This window comes from Rhincodon typus, chromosome 18 (genome assembly GCF_021869965.1).
Source record: "Rhincodon typus isolate 14 chromosome 18, sRhiTyp1.1, whole genome shotgun sequence".
Classification (NCBI taxonomy): domain Eukaryota; kingdom Metazoa; phylum Chordata; class Chondrichthyes; order Orectolobiformes; family Rhincodontidae; genus Rhincodon; species Rhincodon typus.
The window spans coordinates 9,773,509-9,793,573 of record NC_063349.1 but is presented as its reverse complement, the minus strand read 5'-3'; the positions used below and the strand labels follow the sequence as shown (position 1 = coordinate 9,793,573).

The 20,065-nt window shown below is 41.8% G+C and overlaps 1 protein-coding gene across 1 annotated transcript in view; it reads left to right on the top strand.

The window, feature by feature from the left end:
• Positions 1-20,065, top strand: part of prickle1b (prickle homolog 1b) — a 134,113-nt gene that overhangs the window by 65,199 nt on the left and 48,849 nt on the right. The gene's annotated exons all lie outside the window — the stretch shown is intronic.

The window sequence follows — 20,065 nt, the reverse complement described above, 5'->3', positions numbered from 1 at the left end:
CAGCCTTCCTGCTCCTCTGATGCTGCTTGGCCTGCTGTGTTCATCCAGCTCTACACCTTGTTAAAATCAAACATCACTTGCTTACAGGTAATTTTCTTCCAAAACAAAAATGGAACAGCATAGAACTGCATCAGACAAAATCATTAAATGCAAGTTCAAAGCAGATGTTAAGAAGTATTCATCACACAAGCTGTGATTAGTACCTGGAATGTTTCCTACACATAGACAAGGAATCAATATCATTCATGAGGCGTGTGCATACTGGATTGGTAAGAAGGAACTGTAGGCTTTAATGTAGGGATTATGGTGGAATGATCTCTTATCATTTTCATTTAGCTTTGTGATCTGGAATGAATAAAAGTGATTAGTGATTTTTAACTTTCATTCAAAAATAATTAATTCTAATGTCGGTTTAATCTCTGCTCAGAAAAGACTGCCTGATCCTTATCCCATTTTGTCTGCAGAACACTTATGTTTATTCACCATATAAACTGGGGCAGGAGTGGGGATAGGTTAGCTCAGTTGTGCAGAGCAGATTAAAGCTGACTGTGTGGGTTCAATTGCCATACCGGCTATGGTATTGATGGAAGCCGACTCCCTCACCTTATCCCATGCTTGTGAAATGGTCCCCTCAAGCAATGGTTCCCATAACCGATTGGCCCTCTTTAATGGAGAGAGCTACCCATGATCCTTTGTGGCCTCAATTCAATTCCTTTGAGTTATTACTTTTCCCACAAAACCACATTCATTCAGCATCAAACTTTTTCCATTTTGTGGCAGGCACCAGTGTAAATATTCAACATGAGCTTAATGATTTAGAAAGCTTGTGTTGATGACTACAGAAAGGTTGAAGTGTTTATGGAGGTAATAATGATTGGAAGGTCATAATGGCTGCAGAATAGGCAACCAGTGTTGGAACTGTCGGGAGTGGGACAGAAAATGGGATATAGGATTAAGGGTTAAACAACAGAATGGAACAAAGCTAAAGAGTTGTTGCAAAGAGATGGTTATGTTGAAGGGTGTGTTGAAAGGTAAGCCATTGGAGGGTTCATGGACAACACCTTAACAAGGCAGATACTTGACTGAAAAGGTCAAGCTTGGAGGTAGCAAGAATGTTCGAAAGGGTTTTGGTGTGGTGTGGTGGGATCAGATATAGACATCTGTGTCTAACTGATACTTCAAATTCCTGATAGTCCAATAGAAATACGATAAACTGCTCAATTTCCCAACATTAATATAACAGGGTAAAATCAATACCCAGTGTGCTACCGTACAGTAGTATTTTACAGTGCTAATGACACCATAACAATGAATGTTCTTTGCTGTCTTTAGTTAGGATTGGTATTTGAAAATGTTCTCAGTGTAATACAAGTCCAACTGCAGTGAAAGCATCCATATGCAGTGACAGTGCAGTTCGAGAATAAAACGCTAACCAGGACGTTCCACCAGATCTAAACAAAAAGATATCCACAGCACTAGAAGTTTGGGTCCTTTCTTCATCTATGTGTGTGTGTGTGTGTTCTGACCTTGACTGTAACAGCAGCAATCAAAGGGGGTTGACTCCTTTTAGCACCCTGCAGACAAGCAGATTCATAACACTTCCTGGCCTCAATAAAAACCAAAAAAGAATCCCCCTCGTCCTCACGTACCACCCCACCAACCTCCGGATCCAACGCATCATCCTCCGACACTTCCGCCATCTGCAATCCGACCCCACCACCAAAGACATCTTTCCCTCCCCACCTTTATCTGCTTTCCGGAGGGACAACTCTCTCCGTGACTCCCTTGTCCGCTCCACACTCCCCTCCAGCTCCACCACACCCGGCACTTTTCCCTGCAACCGCAGGAAGTGCTACACCTGCCCCCATACCTCCTCCCTCACCCCCATCCCAGGCCCCAAGAAGACTTTCCACATCAAGCAGATGTTCACCTGCACATCTGCCAATGTGGTATACTGCATCCGCTGTACCCGGTGTGGCTCCCTCTACATCGGGGAAACCAAGCGGAGACTCGGGGACCGCTTTGCAGAATACCTACGCTCGGTTCGCAACAAACAACTGCACCTCCCAGTCGCGAACCATTTCAACTCCCCCTCCCATTCCTCAGACGACATGTCCATCCTGGGCCTCCTGCAGTGCCACAACGATGCCACCTGAAGGTTGCAGGAACAGCAACTCATATTCCGCTTGGGAACCCTGCAGCCCAATGGTATCAATGTGGATTTCACAAGTTTCAAAATCTCCCCTCCCCCCACCGCATCCCAAAACCAGTCCAACTCGTCCCTGCCTCCCTAACCTGTTCTTCCTCCCACCTATCCCCTCCTCCCACCCCAAGCCGCACCTCCATCTCCTACCGACCAACCTCATCCCGCCCCCTTGACCTGTCCGTCCTCCCTGGACTGACCTATCCCCTTCCTAACTCCCTACCTACACTCACCTTTCCTGGCCCCATCCCCGCCTCTTCGACCTGTTTGTTTCCTCTCCACCTATCCTCTCCTCTATCCCTCTTCTATCCGCCTCCCACTCTCTCCCTATTTATTTCAAAACCCCCTTCCCCTCCCCCCTTTTCTGATGAAGGGTCTAGGCCCGAAACGTCAGCCTCTCTGCTCCTATGATGCTGCTTGGCCTGCTGTGTTCATCCAGCCCTGCACCTTGTTGTCTCGGATTCTCCAGCATCTGCAGTTCCTACTATCTCTCATAACACTTCCTTCTGAGATTCGGTTTAAACTGCTTGCTCCATCACCTCAGTTTGTAGCGCTGACAACTAGTGTAAATATAATCACTTCTGTAGACCTCCCTCAAGTTTGGCTGTGGATTTTAACATGGGTGTTTAATCAACTGAATAAATTGTAGTTCAAGTCATGGTTAAAATGTCTCTTCACAGTATGCTTAGATAGCTTATAAGCCTCTTTAAAGCTAAATATTTTTCACAATCTACATGAAAGACTGGAAATATTTATGGAGGCAGTATTTTACCCCCACCCAGGGCTGTGTTTTTAATACTGTGCTTGGTATGTCTACTCAAACTGCAGTGTCACACACTGAGAGAAGCTGGCTGGCTCTGTTTGCACAAAGTAACATCTAAGCCTTACAATATTTTCCATGGTTACCAAACTATAGGACTTCTGCCCTGAGGCTCAATCTGTTTCAACACTAGTAGTGTGCTTTCGGCTTCTCTGATTGAGATGGGTATAATGTCACATCAGCTAAGATTTGAGGAACAGAGAAAGGAGGAAAGAAGAAAAAAATGTATTTAAACAATGTCCTTCATGGTCTCAGGATTCCCAACTTCCTCAGTACCCAATAAGGTAATTTAGAAGTACACTCCCTTTTATAATGTAGGAAATATATTAAATGTTGCAACATACATCGGCACTTAAATCCACTCGCTGGTCAATGTGGGATCAGGGATATTGATACTATTTAAAAGGGCTTTTAGATCAGCTTGGCTCTGAAAAACTTCTGGGGCTTAGTGGATCTCTCGCTGTCAGCACTGGCACTGACAATACAGACAGACCAGGAAGAAACAAAGTTTATTTTTGCTAAGTCACTTGATTGTAGCTAAGGAACAGTAGAGATGTTACAATGACATTGTATGGATTAATTTTCACCTTTGCCACTTGGGCAGTAATCTGACAAAGCAGATTGTCAGTCTATTGCAGAACCGCCTCCATTTCTCATCCGATTGACTGGAAAAGATAAAATCTCAGTCACAGGTTCCTGCTCCTATCCCTATTGAGTGACCTCAGCAGAAAAGTGCATGGGTGTGGAAGTTCCTCGTCTGTGGTGCCTTCAGTGTGTGAACACTCCCTGGTCAGCTCAGGGAAAGAATGGCCACATGGGGAAGAGAAGGAATGGATCTATATATAGAAGTTTCTCAACAGCTTTAAAGGTTAAAGGAATTCCAAAGCAACACTGAACCTTTCAGTTCAGAAGAGCCCCACATTCAGAGCCACCATGAAGTGATTTAGTAATCTGCAGTAGAGGTTGTGTCATCGGTCATAAATATCCTGCTGGAGCGTGTGTTTGTGTGCATGCTTGGGAGCCTCCGAGAAAGGCAGTACCTTGCTTGCTTGATATCTTCCTATGTTTGAATAATTTGTAGACACTCATAGGAGTTAGGCAAAGAAAGGGCACTTCTGTCTGAGAGCAGAGAGTTGACAGTGAGGGTAAACTATTCCTCAGCTTCTGTTCACCCCCATGGGAGAAAGCAAGAACATAATGGAGAGGGAAAGAAACCTCTTTTCTTGGAGCTTCACAGCAAATTGACACATCAACTTTAAGATGAACATTAGCAATTTGACTTCTGCGTGTGTTTAAATTTCTCTTGCATGAGTTCGATCAGTGACATAAACTTAATGACATCATTTTGGATGACAGCACTGATGTTGTATATGATATTGCTGCATATTGTTGGTGGTGAACAACTTTGTTAACAGCTGCCTTCTAAAAGTGTGCTAAAATGCCGCAATGTCATGAATTAATGAATAGAAATGACACAGCAATCAAAATCTGAGATTCTAATATCCTGTCCTTCTTAAAGACTGTCATTAAAAGTAATCTGAATTTTGTGACCAGCTTTAGGATTGTATTTATCATGACAGCAACAGAATTTGTGTTTGATCTAATATATTTTGTCAATCTCCTTTTAAAGTATCTTGTTAAGAAAGGTTGACCTTGTCTTTTGTTTTTTTTAAGATTGCCCCTTGCACACTAATCAGATTCTAATTTATTCCTCTTCTATATGCGTAGCCTGAAACAATTCCCTCAGTTCATACTTTTTGTGCCTCTTCAAAAGGAAAAGGGTGTGAATGTGCCAATGTCCTGGACAAGTGAATAAATTCCTCATTAATTACATGACTATTTAACACTGGGTGTCTAAACAATAAGCTATGGAATTTCATTGTAAAAAGACCCTTTTGCATTTTTTGACCTAAAAATTCCAGACTAATAAATTATCTTTGATAATGACTTCCCATGGGAAGCAAAATAAACCAGCTAATTGTAGGAAAAGGAAATGGGACTGAGGGTTGTTCATAGATAAATGTTCAGTTCCACTGAGGAAGCAGCTTGCTGGCCTTTGCAAGGCCTATGAAACTAGGCCCAGCAATTGCAGAGACTGTTTTTGATGCAGGATGGGACACACCTTCCAGGTCCCAAGGAAATGAAGGCGACAGCAAAGACAACTCACTCCTCCCTTGTACAGCGTTGTCTGAGGGAGTCATCACCAGCTCTGGCCAGGAGCCAAACAAGTCAAAATGATTTATACCTTTAAGCTGTCTCTTTGAGTGCACGTTCCAAGGCAACTCACTTCTTTCATTCATAGTTTAACACCATGGAACCTTCCCCGTCTTTCACAAACACTCAGATCAAACATACGTCTCTGGTTGCCAATCTTCCTGTCGTTCGGACTGATGTTTGTTATTAAGTTAATGGTTATGCTTTCCACTCCTTCCTTTTGATTTAGAACTTTGGTTCTCATTAAACTGTAGTAACTGTTGCCTTAAATTTTAAAAAGTCTCAGCCTAAAATATCAGCTATCGAACATTTTCGTCCGTCAAAAGGTAGGGTGTCAGCCTTGCTTAGTGATGCAATTTCACCCCTTAGCCAAAAGGTTGCTTGTTCAAATTCCAGCCCTGAGAATTGAATACAGAATCTGGGCTGACTTAGTTAAATGCAGTACTGAAGGAGTCCTGGACTGTTGGAGATGCTGTTTTCAGATGAGATATTAAAAAAATATTGCTCTATTTGGCCTCTTAGGTGGAAAGAATCCCATGTCACTATTTTGAAGAGCTATCAGGGTGTTTTCCTTGTTCTTGTCATGCTTTAACATCATTATTTTATCATTATGACATTGCCATTTATGGGACTATTTGTGTGAAGTAAATACTAGATTTCCTACACTACATCAGTGACTATACTCAAACTTACATGGCTGAAAAGCACTTTTGAATTACTCATATACATGCACAGAATTTCCTTTCTTCTTTACCTAATTTGATATAAGGCAAATAATAAATGATTTTTCTATGTGCCTTCACAACTGAACTGCTGGCAACATACAGACACGGATAAGTTTTGAGATAAAACATGTTTTTTTTAAAAAGCCCAATGCTAAATTTCAGTGTTCTCTATTAAACACTGTACTCAGGCCTAAATTTTTCTAGGATCTCAATGTTTCCCAATGGGAACTGCACCAATATGATGACAAAACGTGCCAGTGCCCAGTCATCATTTGTTGTGTTGTTTCTTTTAATTTAGAAATTATAAGACCCAATAATTGCATTAGCATGCAAGATTATCAGTGCACTGAAAGTGTCAGTTATAGAATGGTTGTAGCACAGAAAGAGCCTACTTGGCCTGTCATTTTGTGTGCTGGTTGCCTGTGAGAGAAACACAGTTAATCTCAGTCCTGCTTTTTCCCTGTAAATCTTTGGATAATTTGTCTGATTCTCGTCTGAAAGCCACAAGTAAATCTATCTCCGCTAATTTCATATTGTGCCTTCCAGATCTAATCACTTACTGCGTAATAAAGTTTTTCCTCCTGTAACCTTTGATTCTTGTGCCTATACAGTTTCGTTCTCAATCCTTTCACCAATGGGAACAATTGTTTCTTATCCATTCTTCCCCAGTGCCTCATGATTTTAAACATTTCTATCGAATCCCGTCTCAACCTTCTTGTAATTTAAGGGGAACAGCTCCAGTTTCTCTGTGATCCATGTAGCTGAAGCTTCTTTATCCCTGAAACCATTATTGTAAATCTGTCCCCTTCTGACGATTACATCTTCACTCAGCCAAATTCATGCTGCCAGTTTCCTGTCAACTTTGCTGACGAGCCCGTTAAGTGCCACTTTGTCAAATGCCTGTCTAAAGTCCAAATACACAACATCAACCATATTACCCTCATCAACCCTCTCTCTTAACTTTTTCCAAAAACACAAGCAAGTTAATCGCAATTTACCTTTAACCAATCGGACTGGCTTTCCTTAATTAAACCACGTTCATCCAAGTAACTGTTAATTCCATTCTAATAGAACATAGAACGGTACAGCACAGGAACAGGCCCTTCGGCCCACAATGTTGTGCTGAACGTGACACCAAATTGAACTAATCCCTTCTGCCTGCCCTTGGTCCATATCCCTCCATTCCTTGCATGTTCATGTGCTTATCTAAAAGTCCCTTAAATGCCTCTATCGTATCTGCCCCCACTACCACACTTGGCAACATGTTCCAAACTACTACCTCTCGCTGTGTAAAAAAACTTGCCCTCACGTCCCTTTAAAACTTTTCCCGCTCTCACTTTAAATGCACGCCCCCTAATTTTAGACATTTCAACTCTGGGAAAAAGATTCTGACTATCAACCCTATCTGTGCATCTCATAATTTTGTAGACTTCTATCAAGTCTCCCCTCAGCCTCTGCCGCTCCAAGGAAAACAACCTGAGTTTTTTTCTAGCCTTTCCTTATAGCTCATACCCTCTAATCCAGGCAGCATCCTGGTAAACCTTTTCTGCACCCTCTCCAAAGCCTCCATATCCTTCCTGCAATGTGATGGTCAGAACTGAATGCGATGCTCTGTGTGCCTAAGTGTTGTGTTCCCAACAGTGCTCCCACCTTTTGTGGTTAAAGTAACTGGCCTTTTGTTGCTTAATTAATTCTTGTACCTTTTTGTTTAGATGAGAGTGTAACATTTGCAATTCTCCAGTCCTCTGGTATCACCCTTGGATCTGATTTGGAGGATTGTGGCCAATGTCTTTGCATCTCATAAAGTCCTGGCGATTTAATAAATTTAAGTACAGCTTTTAAACATGTCTTTGACGTTTTACCCCATATAGTGTTTCATGCACCTTCTCTTCCGTGGGCCTTGAGTAGTTTCTTCTTTCTTGGTAGACTGATGCAAGCGTACTCAGCTAGTTTTCACTGACCTCGGTTAGTAAAAAGCAGCTTTTGGTAATGCAGCCACTAATTAAAGGGCTCTGTTGGACAGCACTTGAAACATTCCAATATTGGTGCACATTGACATCTGCTGTGGTGAAGTGTTGGGGAGTTGTTTACTCTGGCTGAGTTAAGAATCACATTTGCAGATTCTTAAGAAGTAAGCAAATACAATGCACATAATTATGTACAGTACACACAAGGTGTCAACACTCCATCCTCCAAATTGAAAGATTCTGCTTCAACTCCAACTCCAGAAAACTGCGCAAGCTGCCACTTCTGAACATCATGGAGGCAGCTGAAGGTGTCTGGTAGAAGTGGAACAGCTCCAATAGCAATTTGTATTTGTATTTGCATCATAACATTAATGTATTAAAGCAGTCTGAGGTCAACAGTGTAAACGTTGACTTGAGAAGATGAGATAAGGGCAGCGTGTAAATTTTTCAGGAGCATATTAAAGAAGGAACAATGGTAAGAGCTGGAGAATCTATCATAGAATCCCTACAGTGTCGATGCAGGCCATTTAACCTATTGAGTCCATGCGACCCTCCAAAGAACATCCCACCCTATAACTCCGCATTTCCCATGGCTAATCCTCCTAACCTACACATCCCTGGGCACATGGCCAGTCTTCCTAACCTGCACACCTTTGGATTGTGGGAGGAAAGTTGAAGGGGGAAAATCTGAATTCAGGTTCTCAATTGCTGAAGGCACTGCTGCCAATGTTGCAACAGAGGGATTATGGTGGATCCACTAAACCACTCTCATTAATTGAGCCTGAATTACAACATCGGTTCCCAAGATAACCAAGGCGTCAAGGACTTGAAAATGAGGTGAACGTCAGGAATGTCTATCATTTTCAGCATTAGAACAGAAACCATGTCTTTGCACTGTGAGATTCTGGATCAGATTGTTGTGAATTGAATGCAGCTGCCTTGTCTTGAGCCTTCACACAAACTGATCAAAGTTTGGTATGCAGGCTGTGGTTTTCCTCCAGACTGAGATTGAGTTGGAATCCATCCTGTCTGTAACTGAACAACTTGAACCACTGTAGTTCACAGCCAGCTCTTACTGGGTATTTCTGGGTTACAAGCCAAACATTCCTGAATAAGGGATGAATTGTGAAGATACTTGTGAATAAAAGTGGCTATGTAGAAGCTGATGTAATTTTCACGTAGGTGTTTCATTTCAAAGAAAATGATTTTTGATTATGGCCACTGGAATTTGTAATGCCCCATTTCGCCTGTGTTTACATGCAGGATTTTTTTTCAATTACAAGTCAGAAATTCCAAGCAACAATATCTCTTTGAACTGGCACCAAGACGCGAGAGATTTGCCCTAAATTAAAACAATCACAACACAGCTGTGCAATTTTATGTTAAATCTACAAGAAATTAGAGTTTCCAGCTGTAGAGTGAATGGGGCTCATTATTTAGGTTTACCCTGCATTTTTTCATTTTATTGGTACATATTTTGTGTCAGGTTATCTCATCCACCCAGTCTAAGTGGTTATTTGGCAGCAGCCTAATTACAGTTTTGATTTTTACTTGTGTATAATTTGCATTCTTCCGTAGGAAACTAAACTTGCCAAAAAAAAGTTACCTGTTGACATAATTTCGTAATGATGGGCTTGACTTCTAAATTATTTCAATTTTTGAAATAAATTTCAGTCATACCTAAGAATCCAAAGTGCTTTCCATCTCTCAAGAAATCAGTTCATTCAAAAATACCAACATCCCTGAGATGCCACTAGCCACTCACATTGCCCGAGAATGCCAGTAGACTATTCCATCTTAAAGGGGTTTCCCAGCAGATCCCCATTCTGAATCCATCCAAAGTTTAGACATGAATGTACTTCAAGTAGGGTCAGTGCACAGTGATGAAAAATAGGAACCACCCATACAATCGTGGGATACAGATGTCTCACCAATTCATGCATTTATCACCTATCCACTGGTGATTTAAGGGTGGCACGGTGGCTCAGTGGTTAGCACTGCTGCTTCACAGCACCAGGGACCCTGGTTTGATTCCAGCCTCGGGCGACAGTCTGTGTGGAGTTTGTACATTCTCCCCATGTCTGCGTGGGTTTCCTCCGGGTGCTCCGGTTTCCTCCCACAGTCCAAAGATGTGCAGGCTAGGTGGATTGGCAATGCTAAATTGCCCATAGTGTTCAGGGATGTGTAGATTAGGCGTGTTACAGGGGGAATGGGTCTGGATGGGATGCTGCAAGGTTCGGTGTAGACTTGTTGGGCCAAAGGGCCTGTTTCCACCCTGTAGGGATTCTGTGATATGAATTCTCACCATTATGCAGCGGTTTACAAATTTCCTAAAATGCTCTTTTTTTTTAAAAAAAATTCATTCACAGGTGTGGGCATCACTGGCAAGGTCAGCATTTATTGCCCATCCCTAATTGCCACATTGCTGTGGGTCTAGAGTCACGTGTAGGCCAGACAGGTAAGGATGGCAGTTTCCTTCCCTAAAGGACATTAGTGAACCAGATGGGTTTTCCTGACAATCGACAATGGATTCATGGTTATCATTAGACACTTAATTCCAGATTTTTTTCTTATTGAACTCCAAATTCCACCATCTGCTGTGGCAGGATTCAAACCTGGATCCCCACAGAAAATTACCTGGGTCACTGAATTAACAGTGCAGCCATAATACCACTAGGCCATTGGCTCCCCATCACCTACTTATACAGAATACTAAATTAAACTGTTCACAATCTATATCAATGATTTGGATGTGGGGACCAATTGTAATATTTCCAAATTCGCTGATGACTCCACATGGGATGAGAAGATACATTGTAAGGAGGGGGTAATGAGATTTTAACTTGGCCGAATTAAGTGAATGAGCTGGAATACAGCAGATAGAATTTAATGTGAATAAGTGTGAGAGGTAGAAAAAAAACAGAAAGACAAATTATTTCTTGAATGGTGGCAAGTGTGGCTCTCCAAAAGGATCTGGGTGATATTGTTCATGAGTCACTAAAAGTTAGAATGGAGATAAAGCAAACAGTTAGAAAGACAAATAGTATTTTGGTAATAATTTCAAGTGGATTTGAGTACTGAATTAAAGATAGCTTGCTGCAGTTATATAGAGCCTCAAAGAGACCTCACCTGGAATATTGTGTACAGTTTTAGTTTCCTTATCTAAAGATGGTTATACTTACTATTTAGGGAGTGCAATGGAGGTTCATTAGATTAATCCCTGGGATTGTCTTCTGAGCTGAGAGTAGAAAATACTGACCCAATTTTCTTTCAGTTTCGAAAAATAACAGATAATCTAATTGAAACATCAAAAATTCCTACAGGGCATGCCATGGTAGAATGTTTCTACTGGCCAGTTACTCTAGAACCAGGGGACATGATCTCAGGATAACAGCAGGCCACTTAAGACTGAAATGAAAATGAATTTCTTCACTGAGGATGGTAAATCTTTGGAATTCTGTATGCCTGAGGAAATTGGAAGCTCCATCACTGGGCTGGTTCAGGGCAGAAATCAGTTTCTGGAGACTAATGACATTAAGGGATAGGGAAACAATGCATGAAAATGGCAGCGAGAAAATGATTAGCTGTGATGTAGAATAGTGGGACAGGCTTGATGGACTCAATGGCCCATGCCTATTTTTATGTTTGGATCAGAATGACCGGATCGGGATGTGATCTTGGAATGTTTGTTCTCAGCCAGTTAATCATCTGGGGATCAACATAGAAACGGAATAACCAGCTCTGATGTTGCAGCCAGATCTGTGCTTTTGGTAAGAAGTAGCTTATCAGGAGTAAATAAACCTATAGCTGATGGCCAGTTTTGCTGTATTCTTATAATAGTCTTCAATTAGGTTACAATGCGGTTAGGTAATTGATCCAATGATATTTTGCCCAGAGGGAGTTAAACCCTGTTTGTGGTTCTTTAGTTGTTTTTATTTAGATATTACGTGCTTAGTATCCATGAGGTGTACCTGGCTTCCTTATTCTTGCAGCATGGCTTGGAATCCAGCTTTCTAAAATAAGGGCTTTAGATTTAATGGAGCACACTCTGGATGACTGTAAAAGTCTAGCATAAAAGCAACTAAACTCTACGCCTCTGTGTTCTAGAAAGTGTTGCATAATATAACTGGGGCACAAGAACGCGCTTTCAACTCCAGCAGCCAAAAGCATCGCCTACTTGAAGTAGCTTTGCATTGCAAACAAACTGCAAGGTACGAACTGGCATCAATTATATAAATGGGCCTTTGTGCACAGCTGCCTGAGCTGGACATATCTTTTGTGTTAAATCTTTAGTTACTGTCGAATGCCTGAGGAGTCCCACTTGTGTCAAAAAACAGAAACATGGCTAATGCAAGCAACCAATGTCTTTTTTTCTTTCACCCATCTTCTGTTCCCTGTCTCGTCCTCACTCTTCAGTTTACTGTCTGGACAGAGTGGTCTCTTTTATGCCCCATTACCCTCTTTTAACATTCTATGCCCACTGCATGGGAAGGCACATTCGCACAGTATGGACGGTCAGAGCATAACCACTTGGGAAATAGTTCCTGTGGTGACTTTTACACATCAGGCAGAGTTTGGAATTAAGATGCTGCTATTTCTCAGCAATAGTACCCCAGAGAGTAGCTTAACAAAAGAAAAGGAATCTGCTATCTGGAGTTGGCTACACTCCTATAAATTCATGTAAAGTAATTTGCTCTTTCTGTGGCCTGTCTGGTTGTTATATTTGCGTGAATGCAGGTTGAGATTTTGTTGGGCCATTGCTTATTTACCAGTCAGAGAGTCCCATTAGTATCCTGTTTGGGAGATAGGGCAAAGGCCCAGCAGAATCAGGTGGTCTTCAGGCATTTAACAGATTACTGTCGGATCTTCTCCATTATTGAGGGCCCCCAGCATCAAAGGGCAATTGAAGGCTGCCAGTTCCTCATCTTGCCAATGCAGCAGGAGCAGTGGCTGGTAGTGGGATTACACCCACTCAATATGCAAGATTGCAGTGAGACTCCAGGCCCCTGTAAAACCAAACAGATTTTGCTGAGTGAATTTAAAGGGTGCAGGACATGCCTGAGGTGGCATTGGGTACAATGGGTGTAAGTTGGCTCATTTCATGAGGAAAATTGACACCCCGCTGCTGGCGGTCAGGAATCTCCCTTTTGCCTTCCTACTTAATCTGGGGAGGTCTTCCAGCCACCAGGAGACTGTTGGAGGGTCTCTGTCATGATTTACTCTTTGCTAATCTCACCAACAAACACAAGCCTGGTTCCTCCATAACATGGAGCTCACAGAACCAGGCAGAGTTCGGTCAGCTGCTATACCCTCAGTCAATCCGAACACAGACAATCTGTATCTAACATACTCCAATTACCTGCCTTTGCTTACTGTCTCATGATGTGAGAAGGTGATGGCGTAACGGTAAGGTCACTGGACCAGTGATCCAGAACCCTGCGCTGGGTTTAAATCCCACCATGGCAAATGGTGAAATTTGAATCCAATAAAAATCTAACCTAATCGTGATTCCTGTTGTAAATCAGTAATGTCATTTTAGGGAAAAGAATCTGCCGTCCTTACCCGGTCTGGTCTATAAGTGACTTCAGACCCACATCGACGTGGTTGGCACTTAACTGCCCTCAGGGCAATAAAACCTGACCTTTCCAACAAAACTCACAGCCAATGAATGAAAACAAAAACCTTTCTATTACACAAGTTAGTCAATCTCAGTTTTGGAAGTTCCAAATGACCCAGGTTATTCAGCATCCACAACATTTTGGAAGAGAAAATTCCAGATTTCAAATGCCACTTTGACTCTTTTTGAAAAAGAAGATCCTGATGTCGCTGCTGAATGGCCTGACTCTAATTCAAAGATTATGCCACCTTGTTCTGGATTGCCCTCATCACATGAAATGACTTATTTGCATACACCCTAAGAAATCATTGTCACCATCCTGACTATTATATTACCTCTCAATCTTTTAGATGTGGGGCGATGTAAACCACCATTCATACAACCTACTCTCAATATTTATACCTTTAAGTTCTGGTATCAACCTGGCGAATCTGTGCTGTCCCAATTGTCTTTCTTTCCATCGTGTGGAAGTGCCTGGATTTACTGGTACGACAGTTGAATTGTAACCCCTCTCAAGTCCCCACGTGAACGACAGAGAGTGGTTTGTTCCTTGATAACCTCACCATCAAGCACAGATCCAGAGTTTGAAGTTAGATGTTTGGCACTGAGCTGCTAACAACTGACCACTTGGTGACACCTGGTAAATCTTTTATGCTCAGAATAAATATGCTCAACTGCAAAATATTTATTTCTCCACGGTCAGTTGCACTTGTGTTTATGGAAAAAGCTGAAATGCTTCACCTGATGAAGGGGCTACGCTCCGAAAGCTTGTGATTTCCAATAAACCCGTTGGACTATAACCTGGTATTGTGAGACTTCTATTTTGTCCACCCCAGTCCAACACCAGCACCTCCACATCATGGCTGTTGTCCTGACCAAAGCACAGTATTATACTTTGAGATAGCTCGAACTGCAGATGCAGGAGTCAGAGATAACACAGTGTGGAGCTGGAGGAACACAGCAGACCAGGCAGCATCAGAGGAGCAGGAAAGTTGACGTTTCGGGTCGGGACTCTTCTTCCAAAATGTCAACTTTCCTGCTCTGATGCTGCCTGGCCTGTTGTGGCTCTTCAACTCTATACAACAATTTCCTTTGTTGGGTGCGATGAGCCACCTCTTTAAAAAAAAAATCTTTTTGTTTAACGACTGGGAATCCTTGGTTTTCCATGTACAATAGAAGCAGTGGCATTCGATATATGAGCTAGAGAAATGGTGGTCTCGTGTTTCAGCATTGCTGGATCTGTATCACAAAAAACTGATGCCTTCTGGAGCCTACGATGAATGTGGAGCACCCTTTCTATTAAAATCACACAAGTACTTTTCTAAAGAGGGAATTCCTGCCTGGGGCTGTCCCGTTGCATTACAAGAAAGAAATCATAATGATTGTACTTTAAACCCCTAATGAAAGGCTTGGTTTCCATTATATTGTAGAATTGAATTGGTATCCACCTAATATATTAGCTATTAACACCTCTGATTACCCATACAGTACACTCCGACCTTGCAGTCAACATTTTACATACTAGTATAACATTAGCACTCTACACTTTGGGAGATGCTGAGGGAGATAGAGAGAACGCCTGTTTAGAAAACGAGTTGTAAGAATTCATATGCTAATGACCTCCTCAGCATCTGTGGAGACATGTTAAATTATTCTGGCACAATGCTACAGACTTGCTGACATCACTTAATTGTGAAGTAAGTTGATTACAGAGGGTCTTGGATAGACATTCATTCAGTCATTTTGTGTGTGTGTGTGTGTGTGTGTCGGGAAAAGCTGTCAGGAACAGAAGGAAGTTTAGTTTCTGCAGCCTTTGTCTCTGTAGTATCTCATAAACAGTTTGTGGGTCTTTAACAACCAGCCTCCAGAAGTAGATAAGGATAAGAGAAACATTTTTTTAGGAATGAGATAACTCGCACCAGGCCTGGAGTCTGGGTAGTTATTCCGAGAAGCCCTTTTAAACCAGCTAAAGAACTTGGTTTTTACTGTGGTATGTGCATTACTGTTTTTCCAGTATTTGTGGTCATTGAGTCAGTGCTGCGTTTGTGACTCAAGCGTGATCACAGGGTTAAAAGCATTTGGAGTTGGCAGGGATTATATGTATTAATGCTGATGAATTGATTCAATTTTATGTTTTTTGTGAAATATGCAAATCTCCAGTAAACTTATAAGTTGAGGCTTTTTTTTACATAAAGAGCCATTTCAGTATAAAAGGAACGTCAGGAAGACTGAGTTAGTTTTATCTTACAGACTGAATTGCAGGTTAAAGGAATGATTCGAAAGCCTTTGTGTGGCGATTTCTCAGTTGTTAAAAAGAGAAATATGAGTTATCTGCAGCAGGAGGCACAAGAATTCTTTTCCAATGCTCTGTGATATGTTTTGTAATTGTCCCCGCCGTGTTTGTTGTGGTTTGGAAGGGTCTCTTTCTCTCTCTGTCTCTCTCTCACACACACAGGGAGTGGTGCAAGGTTGACTGCTTGTGCTGTAGCCCAAAGGAAGCTGATAATGCTGGTAGCCATCTGGGTTTGATGGGCTTTCTTTCTCTCTCAAGTCTGTTTTCATGTAAGGGGCTGGCGGCATCATTGCTAGGGAATGTTTTCAGCAGTCGGTGTGTAGGCTTGCAGGTTTGTCGTAAAGTTAGCGAGCAAGCAGAGTGGAGCATATTTCTACGTAGGGGAGTCAGCAGCTCGAGTCTTACAGAGTGAACGGTGCTTGCTGCTAACCACAGGACTCAACAGGAAGAAAGTGGTGGTCTTTCAGCTGTAAGTAGTTAGTCACAGAAGGAATGCTGCGCTGCCTTTTAAAGGTAAGATTGTGAAAGAGTCCCTTTTGGCTTCTTTTTATAGCAGAAATACACCACAGTCAAACACATGGCACTTTTGTAAGTTTCCGCGCGGTAAGAAATTTAGCTGGACTTAATTAACTGTCAAAAGTTAATTCTGAAGTCGCTTCTGACAAAGAGTGATTTGGAAACCGGAGGGGCTTTAGAAAATTCACATTGTCAGTGCGTGGAAGAATTTCTACTGCGTCTCTTTAACCGGGTACGGAGTTCTCCACTTGATTGCATGCGGGTGATGACAGGGAGATTGGCAGACAGTACAAATTAATGCAAGAGGAGTGCATATCCAGCCGATACTTGCTTTTAGCTCCCTGACCGGGTTATTTTCGCAGATTTTCTTCTCGGCTCAAGGGATGGTCCGCTGCCTACTGAGAGACGCATTTTTGGATTTGAGCTGAAGTAACTTGCCACTGCGTGAGTTGGTGCTTGCCGCTGTCAATGTCATGCTCTAGGTTTTACAGATTCGGACCGCTTGTTAGGTGGTCTGATGTAAGACTAAAGTATTGGCAAAGATCTGGCCTTGAAATTTAAAAAAAGAGTTCAGCGAGGGCAGATTGAGGCACCACCCCTTAAACGCACTCCTAACATTTCTACTGTAGGAGCTGGAGGAGAGCGGAAAATTCAGAGCATTTGTGAGCTGTCAGTTAGTTTGTAGCAGCCAAGAACTCAGAAGCCTTTTTGCATCGAATGGAACTGCTATTAAAAAACTGATTCGACATTGGCAACGGTGCAATACTTTCAGGTATTGAAAACTTAAGGACTTTTTTTAAACTAATGATATGAGAAAAGTGCAGGAAATTGGGATTGGCGCACCTTTTTTGTGGTAGAAATGTCGGTGCAGACTCGATTTGCTGAAGGGCTGTATGGATCTACAACGTTTTAGCTAATTTTTGTGTAAGCTTAATCTGTCTTTTTGGAAAAAAAACACAGCAGGGACTCAAAAGTGATGTCAACAGTTAACAACAGTGTATTTGATTACTAGAAATATGATGTGTAGATTTGTGCATAGTAAACATCCAATATTCCAGGTTAAATTTCCAATATCTAATTATTTCCCCTTTACACATTCCAAATTTATCTTTAAAAGCACAAAAAATTGGTTGTTTCCATAACATCCTAGTTTGTAAGAGCAGAAAACTGGATTGTTTTAATATTTGTCACTTTTTTTTGCCAGTTTTGGTTCCCCTTCTTTGTTTTCAAACTTTTCACCTGTAAGCACCAACCCTTGCTGGCTTGCGGTTTTGTGAATGTTGGACCGTCCTCCTGAATGAAATGCAGCCCCAGTCATTACTCATGTGTGAACCTTGAAGGTAACTATTTGACTGTCAGAGACATCACCGCTGAGATGGATGGTGTCTTCACCTGGCATCCAAGATTGCTGATCACGACAAATAACCCCTTGCCCATCCTAGTTTAAGTAGACTGCAGTGAAATTGAAGGGGCTACACAATGTGAGACAGCTGACTCAGTCTTCAGTCTGTCATCAGGTTCGACATGCCTGAATTTGTTAAACTAGTCCCTAAGAGATATAATTTTTATATGAGCATGCCTTTTGAAAATAATTAACAAAAGAAACGCATTACCCTTCGTACTATGCATTTGTCTACCGCTATTTTTGATGTTGCTTTCCGAAGATTAAAGAATAAATCTTACAAATAAAATGGTAAGTACGTGATATGGAGAGAGTCTGCTACATTTTTTAGAAGGAATATATGCAATGGTCTAAGTTGCGTTAGATTTAAAGCTTACACAAGAACCCATTAATTAATCTGTCACTAGGTCTATTAAAAGTCAGTCAGTTGACAAGTTTCATTTTAAATGTAACTTCAGTGAACCAAGACAAGTGTCTAGCTATCTGATTTCACTTTAGAAATTCGTACTAACACTATCCAAATTAACTCTAGATTTTTTTCATATTGTCTCGTCAATGTGCAACAACATGTATACTGTGTGTAAATTACTTTATGGTTTCTAGAGAATGTTTTATTAAATCGTTAAAATGGCTAAAGGTTTTGGCTCTCACTCTTATGAGGTGATCTGTTGCCAAGGGTTTGCTCACATCATGCTAAAGCCTGGTTGTTAAATATCACACCATCCTCTTGGCTTCTCAAATGACGATCAAGTGTCCCCACTGAAACCTGTTTGAAGCTCAGTTTGTGAAGTACAACAAAGGAGCATGTTGTTTAGGAGCCAACAGGTGAGAGAGTGTAACTTGAGTGTATGTGTGTATTGGAACAAGGTTTTCTGCACATACCACTTTTAGTCTGGAAGGGTAAAATACTCCAACTAATGTATAAACTGCACAATACATTTGGAATTTTAGTTCCATGACCCCATTCAAATAAAACTATCTGAACATAAATATTTTTATGTTGGGTAGTGGGTGACCAGAAGAAAACACAAGCTAATTTTTGTTACCGTTGCAAAGCCAATATAAACATTACAAATGCAAAGTCCATTTGGCTGAAAGAATATATTGGAATATCAGCAAATTTATTTTCTAAATCGGTGAGATTTTTCCTCCTTTACTTCATTTCGAATTGCCATAATTAATCACAGGCATTTTGCTTTTTGGAAGCCTGTGGTGTAAGAGGATGAACAAAGAAATTACACAGAAACAGAAAATGCTGGAAACACTCAGCAATGCGACAGTTTCTGTGGAAGTATTCCCTTAAAGGGAGTTGTGTTCTGGTTGCATCAGGTGCTGGAAGTGGCTGCCAAAGGGGGAACAAGAGTGGGAGCAGCAGAATCGGACAGAGAGGGTATGCTTTGAAATTCTCCAATACAGTAACTTTGGTACAGGAGTTGGGCTTGAGGAAACTGATTCTGTACCCCTGGGAACCGAAGGTCCTCCAGACAAACATAAAAGCAGTGGGAGCAGTTATACATCACATTCCATAATAGTTGTCTTGCTCAGAGAAGCTGAATACAGTGCCTTGAGTGGTCCAAGTTGGTAAGGGGGAGGTGATGGCCTAGTGGTATTATCGCTGGACTGTTAATCCAGAGACCCAGATAACATTTTGGGGACCCGAGTTCGAATCCCGCCAAGGCAGATGGTGGAATTTGAATTCAATGAATGTCTGGAATTAAGAATCTGATTGATGACCGTGAATCCATTGCTGGTTGTTGGAAAGACCCATCCGGTTCCCTAATGTCCTTTAGGGAAGGAAACTGCCATCCTTACCTGGTTTGGCCTACATGTGACTCCAGACCCGCAGCAATGTGGTTGACTCTTAACTGTCCTCTAGGCAACTTAGGGATGGGCAATAAATGCTGCCTGGCCAGCGAAGCCCATGTCCCATGAATGAATAAAGAACATCTTTACAAATGAACCACTAGTCTCAAATACTGCCAAATTCACCTCCTCACACATCCAGCAACAAACATGTAAAGCATAACTCACTTGCAATATTTACAGCCTCACTGAAGACCATAATAATTCAGAACAATAGGCAATTTGGCTCTTGAGCCTGCTCCAACAGGATCCTGGCTGATTTGACATTCCTCAGGTCCACTTTCCTGCCCTTTCCCTGTAACCTTGATTCCTGTAGTGATCAAGAATGTATCGCTGATATAACAAGGTGTAGAGCTGGATGAACACAGCAGGCCAAGCAGCATCGGAGGAGCAGGAAGGCTGACGTTTCGGGCCTAGACCCTTCCCGAAACGTCAGCCTTCCTGC